At 35.7% G+C, this 8,303-nt stretch overlaps 1 pseudogene; it reads left to right on the forward strand.

Annotated features, from left to right (window-relative positions):
* The first annotated feature begins 4,057 nt into the window (after window positions 1-4,057).
* On the forward strand, window positions 4,058-4,976 carry LOC115982525 (annotated as a pseudogene).
* Window positions 4,977-8,303: the final 3,327 nt, after the last annotated feature.

An 8,303-nucleotide genomic window follows, 5' to 3' on the forward strand; every position in this document is an offset into this window, starting at 1 on the left:
ATGTGTCAAAAGATGAAACATGAGACTTGTAGTCTTGCTGGGTTGCTTCAACCTCTGCCCATTCCTGATAAGCCATGGTTTGCTGTTAGTATGGATTTTATTAGTGGTTTACCCCCTTCCCAAAGGGTAGATACAGTTATGGTAGTTGTTCATCGGCTTAGCAAATATGTACATTTCATTGGTTTATCTCACCCTTAGTCTATTGCTAAAGTGGCTGCTTTATTTGCTCAGAATATCTTAAAATTACATGGCATGCCTACTTCTATTGTTTCTGACAAAGATCCAGTGTTTATTGCCAAATTTTGGGCTGAGTTGTTTAAGCTCCAAAGGGTGCAGTTGGTTATGTCTTCAACATACCACCCCCAAACTGATGGGCAGATTGAGGTGGTGAATAAGTGCTTGGAGCAATACTTAAGGTCCTTTTCTGCAAATAGGCCTACTGAGTGGTCTGAGTGGCTATACTTGGCTGAATATTGGTTTAACACCAATTATCATTCAGCTACCAAATTCACCCCATATGAGGCTGTGTATGGTTTTTCTCCTCCTTGGTTGATGGACTATATACCTGGTACAACTCAGGTTGCAGCTGTGGACTCTCTTTTGCAGTCTAGAAAGCAGATTCTTGCCTTGCTGAGACATAATTTGGTCACTGCATAGGCCCCCAGATGAAGCAGCAATGTGATCTTCATAGGACTGAAAGGGTATTCAATGTTAGTGATTGGGTACATCTCAGGTTACAACCATACAAGCAGCAATCAGTGACCTCTCGAGCCTCTCACAAGCTTTCCCCCCGTTTCTTTGGTCCTTTTCAAATTCTTGCGAAGATTGGGGAGGTAGCTTATAGGTTAGATCTTCCTGCGGGTTTTGCCATACACCCTGTGTTTCATGTGTCCCATTTAAAGGCTAAGTTGGGGCAGCGCACTATTGCCATTCCTCTGTTACCATCAGTCAATTCCCAGGGTATCCTCACTCTTGAGCCCGTGGCCATTCTGCAGACCAGATCTCACAAACTCCATAATAGAACTATCACTCAGCATCTTGTTTAGTGGCAAGGTGGCTCTGCAGATGATTCTACTTGAGAGGATCTGTTTTGTCTTCAACCACAATTTCCTCATCTTGTGGGTAAGATGTTTTGAAGGAGGGGTGTGTTGTTAAGATACTAGCTAGTTGTACTCATGGTATCAGTGATGTATGATCACATCACTAGCTGTACTCATTGTTGTATCAACATTGTATGCACTATATGGTCACATCACTAGCTGTACTCACTGTACCAGCACTGTATGATGTATTGTATTAGTATTGTATTAGCATTAGTAATGTGGGAGCTAGTTAATAAAGCAATTAGTTAGTTAGTGAGATTGTTGAGTTAGTTAGGAGAGGTGTGGCTGATAGGTGTTGTATATAAGCTACATGATTGAACAATAAAGGGAATGAAAGAAATTAACCAAACCTTCTCTTCCTTGAGCTTTCTTAATCTCTCTCTAGAGGCAGTTATCCTCGAAGTAACAACCCACACTTCCAACCATCAATCCTTTCCAGATTCATCCATTTACTCATTTTCTTTCCTTTCTTTGATTTTCTGATCAACCAAACACTTAACACTTTATAAGATTATTAATGGTGAGTATCCCATCATTAGCTTTTGTCCATAAGAAGAAAGATATCCGTTTAGGCACCTTAGTACACCAAATACACTCCCAAGGAAAGGCATTAGTGGTAGGACTAGATAATAGCCTATAAAAAGAGTGCACATCAAAAACACCAGATGTAGTCAATCTCCAGACCAGCTGATCATCCCCCTCACCCCTCGGCATAGAGGAATAAATAAACTCAAAATATGAATAGACAGTGGCTGCCTGCCAATCCTGAGGACCATGCCGAAACAGTAAATTCCAGCTCCTACCTCCTTCTGAAGTAGATACAACCAAGTCAGAGACCCATACTTCTTTAGAAATAGAGCAAGCATACATAGAAGGAAAGAGTTCCTTCAAAGGAGTAGGCCCACATCATGGGTCATGCCAAAAACTAACATGGCTACCCTCCCCCACATTATACAGAATTTGGCTAAAGAACTTATCTGTTACTTCTTTAATACTCCTCCACATCCCACACCCATGAGCACCTCTTACCCCTCTAGTGCACTAGCCTCCTCTTGCCTCCCCATATTTGGCTGCTATAACTTGACGCCATAATCTATTATTTTCTTTTCCAAAACACCACAACCACTTCCTAAGCAAAGCCTTGTTAAACAACCCAACCCTCCAGATCCCCAAACCACCACATTTAACTGGCAAGCATACCTTATCCCAAGCAACTAAAAGATACTTTATAATGTTGGTTTACACTATTTATTTAATAGTATAACGTTGGTTTACACTTATTGCCACGTTTCCTTTAATTAGTTGTTAAAATCAAGTAAGGATAGTTTTGAATAATTTTACATCTTTCTTTGGGTTTGTGATAAGAGTTTGATAATTTCTATAGTACAAATGCAGAAAGATTTATTTCCAAACCACTTTACTTGACGAGCATCATCGTTATTCTGCCCTAATCTCTTGGTGCACATTAGTCACCAGGAAATTTAATATGCAACTAATGCAAGACCGTTAAGAAGTTTTAGCACTATACTAGGTTTCTTGATGAATTCTTGAATAAGGATTATTGTTTAAGAGTTTAGGTTAGAAAAAGTATAAATGTTGACGGCTGTTTGGGGGATGAAATAGGAGATAAACAGAAAATAACATAAATGAAACACTAGGCAATCACATCTAGGGTTCCTTGGCATCACACCTCGGAGAAGTTTGCATCACACAAACAAAGCTTAAAATAAGCTGCTGAATTTTATTAATCAAAATATTCTGAAATAACATGACTACAAAAGATCCTTTATATAGAGACTATAATTATCCTTTTCCTAGTAGGACTTGGACTCTAAATAACCTATTCTTAGAATGAATAGGAATACTAATAATATTTAAATAAAAGACTTAATAATATGTAAACATAAAATAAGACTCATGGGCCTTTGGTACAGCTAAGGACATCCCATTCCAGATTTCTGAAAATTACCAAATTGCCCTTATTCTAATAGAACTTAATTAAAACTGATCCAGCAGCTTCTCAACTTAAAAGACTCAATACTAATAACTAAAATGACCTATCAAAGGTGCAAAGAAGGTCTGACATCAAAACTAGACCACAATTTTTGAATCTTTGTATATTTAATCTTCTTTTTCCTTGAGCTCTTCCTTGTCCTCATCAGCAACACCATAATTTTGCTCTAAAATCTTAATGGTCTGATGCTTCTACTGTCACTGAATCGCATGTGGAGAGTAATATTATAGATTTAAAAGTCATGACTGCTTTGTGTAACAATCTATTTGTTCTTCCTTTTTCATGTAGGATAATTGATTTATTCAATCATCAGATTATTTACCCAAATGACAAGAGCATACAGCTTTTGAGATTGTGTCACACGGTTTTTAGTATCCACATATCGAATGGTTCGTGGATACAAACCTGAAGAAACCATTCTTGTAATTGAGTTTTTTTATTCTGTGTTGGGGGGGGGGGGGGGGGGGGGGGGGGGATTTACATTTTAAACCTATCATTTAAGAAGTGTAACAAATTAAACCCTATAGATTAGAATAACAATTAGACCCTGAGGTTTTAAATAGTAGCAAGTTTAATCTCAGCCCATTTAAGTGGACTCCCTTTGTGTTTGGGTTTAATATACTGAGGTTTCAGTTTGTTACCTTTACAAACCTCAGGGTTTAATTTGTTGCTTTTGAAACCTAAGGTTTCAAAAAGTAACAAATTAAACTTCACTCCCATTCAAGTGGACCGTCATTATGTTAGGGGTTTAACATGAGCTGGGTGTTTGATTTGTTACTTTTGAAACTTAAGATTTAATTTGATACTCCCCCTAAACAATAGGTTTTGAATTTAAACTTTCCCTGTTTTATTTTTTACTTTGGCTTTACCAATTAAAACATATATATTGACACTCATGTCGTAATTTTTTCTTACACCGTTCTAAAGCTTTATTGTTCTTTTAATTGAACTTCTGTTTTGGACTTTTTGTTTCAGTGTGATATCAAATGTCTCGGACGTATGATAGCCGCAAGACGATCTTCTCCCCTGAAGGTCGTCTCTCCCAAGTTGAGTATGCAATGGAGGCCATTGGAAATGCCGGAACTGCAATTGGGATTTCATCAAAGGATGGAGTTGTCTTGATTGGTGAAAAGGTCACTTCCAAACTCCTTCAAACCTCAACATCAACTGAGAAGATGTATAAGATTGATGACCATGTATCATGTGCTGTCGCTGGAATAATGTCGGATGCCAATATCCTAATCAACACAGCTAGAGTCCAAGCCCAACGTTACACTTTGCTTACCAAGAACCAATGCCTGTTGAGCAGCTTGTCTAATCTCTCTGTGAGACCAAACAAGGCTACACACAATTTGGTGGGCTCCGTCCATTTGGTGTTTCATTTCTGTTTGCCGGCTGGGACAAAAATTTTGGCTTCCAGCTTTACATGAGTGACCCAAGTGGAAACAATGGTGGTTGGAAAGCTGCAGCAATTGGGGCAAACAACCAGGCAGCTCAATCGATGCTTAAGCAGGATTACAAGGATGAAATCACAAGAGAAGAAGCAGAGCTAGCACTGAAAGTGCTCAGCAAGACAATGGACAGCACAAGTCTCACCTCAGATAAGCTGGAATTGGCTGAGGTATAAGGTATTCCTCTTGCCTTCAGGAAATGTCAAGTACCAGGTTTGCTCACCAGAGTCCCTGAGCAAGTTCTTAGTGAAGTTGGGAATGACCCAACCTGCTGCCGAGGCCTCCTAAGATTTTCTGGTTTTGTTTAAATGAGTTTTGGGACTAATGGGCTCATGTTTCTGTTTCAAATTGTATGCTTCATTGCATATAACTTTGCAAAACCAGATTATGGATTTTATTTCTTGCACAATTGCTCCTTTATTTAATCATCTTCTGAACAATTATATATAAGCGTGATGTAAAGCTTAGTTTAAAAGAAGCTTTACTGGAAAAGAATTACCAAATGCATTCATGTAGCTTTTCAGGCTTCAGCTGTGAAAAAAAAGTAATGTTTTACTGCTACTAAAACATTGAGAATTTATTCTTTTTTTAAAAAAGTGGAAGCAAGGGCTGCCTATGTAGATAGGAATCACACAAATACAAAATAACAGTTCATCCCCAGGAACTTCAACCTTCAATCTCAAGGCTCTACTGGAATATGAATTACCATAACATGTAAAATCAATACTAGTAATAGCTGGGCAACAAGCAAGAGTCTTGTAGCTCACTTGGCACCTCCAGTTTCAAATCCTCCTATTATTGAATTATTGAATTATCATTTTTTTTGAGCATCAAGACTGAAATTTCATTAATTCAAAATAGAAGGTATTACATCAAGCCATGGAGCACTAAAGGCTCAACATCATTAGGAACTTCCTCAAGCCAGGCTTGATAAACTTCAAATTCTCTAGCCTTACGAGGTAAAGTATGAGCAACCCTATTACCCGACCATATAACATGTGAAAAAATCATACTTCACATGTCCTGAAGGAGCTAAGCAAGGATTATTTTTTTCTGCAGAAAAGAAATAATCGTGGCTGAGTCCCCTTGGAAGACCACATCTGAAACACCAATTTCTTGGGCAAAGAGAAGAGCACAGCTCGGCAACAAGCTAAGGCTTCAACCTCTTCAAACGTATAAACCTTATTAGGAACTTCTTTGCACAAACAATTAAAGTAAGGTGGATTTGAACAGCCCAGTCCAACATTTTTAGCAGATTCAAGCAATAACCCGAACCCGTATGCACTTCTTACCGAGTAGGTGGTACTTCAATTTGGCTCACGCACCGGTATTATACATGTCCTATATTCTATACTGGATACCTCTTTTAATAACCCACCCCCCCCACCACACACACACACACACACACACACACACACACATATATATATATATAAAGTTAGGTTCAAGTTACACCTAGTGTAATTATAAGTAATGTTACACCACCCAATAACTTGTTTTTAAATTCATATTTTAAGAATCTCACCGTTAAATTACATGTTCTATATGTACTTAACATGAATGTCAATTTTCATGCTAATTGGATGTTATTTACCATGTAATCCATGAACTCATCTTTTATAAATTATTTTAAACTACAAAAACTTGAATTTAAATAATTGATTGATAACATGACTATTAATCTTTGATATCATGAAATTTTGCAAGCATGTAGAGTATATGCAGTGGCGACTCCAGGAATATTATCGAGGGTGTTCCTATTCCACTTTGAAAAAATTTTGGACGTTTCGGTAAATACCTGCCGAAATTCAAGATTTGGTCAACATGAAATTTGTGCTTAAAAAAAAAAGTTCTTAAAACCAAAACAAATTTGCATTATGTACACCGAAAAACCTCAAAAGGAAAAAAAAAATGAAAAGAAAATAAATGAACAAAGGTACCTGAACAATAAACTATAAGTTCATTTGAAATATTAATAAAATTATTAATTATTTTTGTTTAATTGTTTCATAAATTTATTTGTCTTTTTATAAACTATAATTTGTTGTATTATTGTTTCATTAATTATTAAATTATTAATTGTTGTTTAGCCTAACATAATTTAATTTGTTTATCTTTTATAATATATTAGTTAATTAAATTATTAATTATTGTTGTTTAGTTGCTTCATTAATTTTTTTTACTAACTACTAGCCATCTAAAAAAAATTCTATATAAATTAATATATCTAATTACATTTCAAAATTTTACCTCTTTTATTCAAATTATTTTAAGCTAATTTCACAACTCAATAAAAAAAATTAAAAAGCATAATAAGCCTTCTACATAGGAGTGGTCAAAAAGAAAAAGAATAGAAAACTGTAATCGATTTTCTAAGAAATTAAAAAAAAAAAAAAAAAGGTAAGGAAAATTCTACTGACACAACTAATTGCACAACTTTGTGCACAACTCGTCCACGTGGCGAGTTGTGCACAAAGTTATGCAAATGGTTGTGTCACCAGAATTACTCAAAAGGTAAAGGTAAAAGAGTGGCAGATAAACCACGTTGGTTTGTCTGCCCATTAGTAACTTTTGTAAAAATAAAAAAAAATAAAAAAAAGGAAGCATTTAATAAGAAGTAGAAAGTGGGTAGGTGTGAAACAGTGGAAGTCATCCTGAGCCTCGACCTCTTGTTCCTTGGGTTTCTCTGCTAACATTTTGTTTAGGAACCCAGACTAGAAATGCCAAAATAAAGAGAGTGAAAACGAGGAAGAGAAGAAAACTGAAAAAGCTACTATGGGATGGCAGCGAGCTCATCTGATGAGGCTCATCAACGACAACGTCTTACACGTATTCGTATCAAGGAAGTCAATATTGTACCGAAGGCTATACTAGTTTGACCAACGGTACAATATATTTCGGGTACTAATCAATATCGATGTACCGTTTCGAGATTACTGTTAATATATATATATATATATATATATATATATATATAATTTTAAAATGATAAATTTATGTCACTCATCTAATCAATAACAACAATAATAATATATACTTTAGAGAAACCAACAAGTTCATTAAAAAAGAAAAAGAAAAAAAGAAAAAAAAGAGAAACCAACAAGTTCATAAAAAAGAAAAAGAAAAAGGGAAACCAACAACGTAAATATATTTTAGTGTGTACCATTGTGATTATATAATACTAATAATAATATATATATATCCCTCTATGTGACTATGGGTGGGTAAGTACTGAAGTGGCAAGTTATTGTTTATCTCTGGCTCACATATCAGACTATTAATTAATAAAAATATAAAAATGTGAGTGACAATAGTTGAAAATTTGAAATAAGAGATGTCATTGAAATTTCAAACTTGTTTCAAATATCAGTGTCTACACGTGTAGTGTCAGTACACACAAAATAAGACAACATGAACCACACAAAACAGAAGGACCAAGGGGGTGCAGCTATAGTCTAAACAACATATAAGAAGAAGAGAAAAATGAAAAAGAAAAAGAAAAAAAAAGAAGGGAGGTGAACAGACGAAATTGGCGGAAGACGAAGGGATAACCAGCTAAATGTTAACAACGACCATCAAAGTGGTGTTGGGCCTAAAGGTGACATGAGCCATTTGGTACTTCTATGTTTTTTTTTTTTTTTTTTTTTTTTGAGAATACGTTTGGGTTAGGCCTATTGGGTATTTGTTTACTATTGATGTTGGGCTTGCTCTTACAATTTTTTTTTTTAGATTTTA

The sequence above is a fragment of the Quercus lobata genome, chromosome 3 (assembly GCF_001633185.2).
Source record: "Quercus lobata isolate SW786 chromosome 3, ValleyOak3.0 Primary Assembly, whole genome shotgun sequence".
NCBI lineage: Eukaryota > Viridiplantae > Streptophyta > Magnoliopsida > Fagales > Fagaceae > Quercus > Quercus lobata.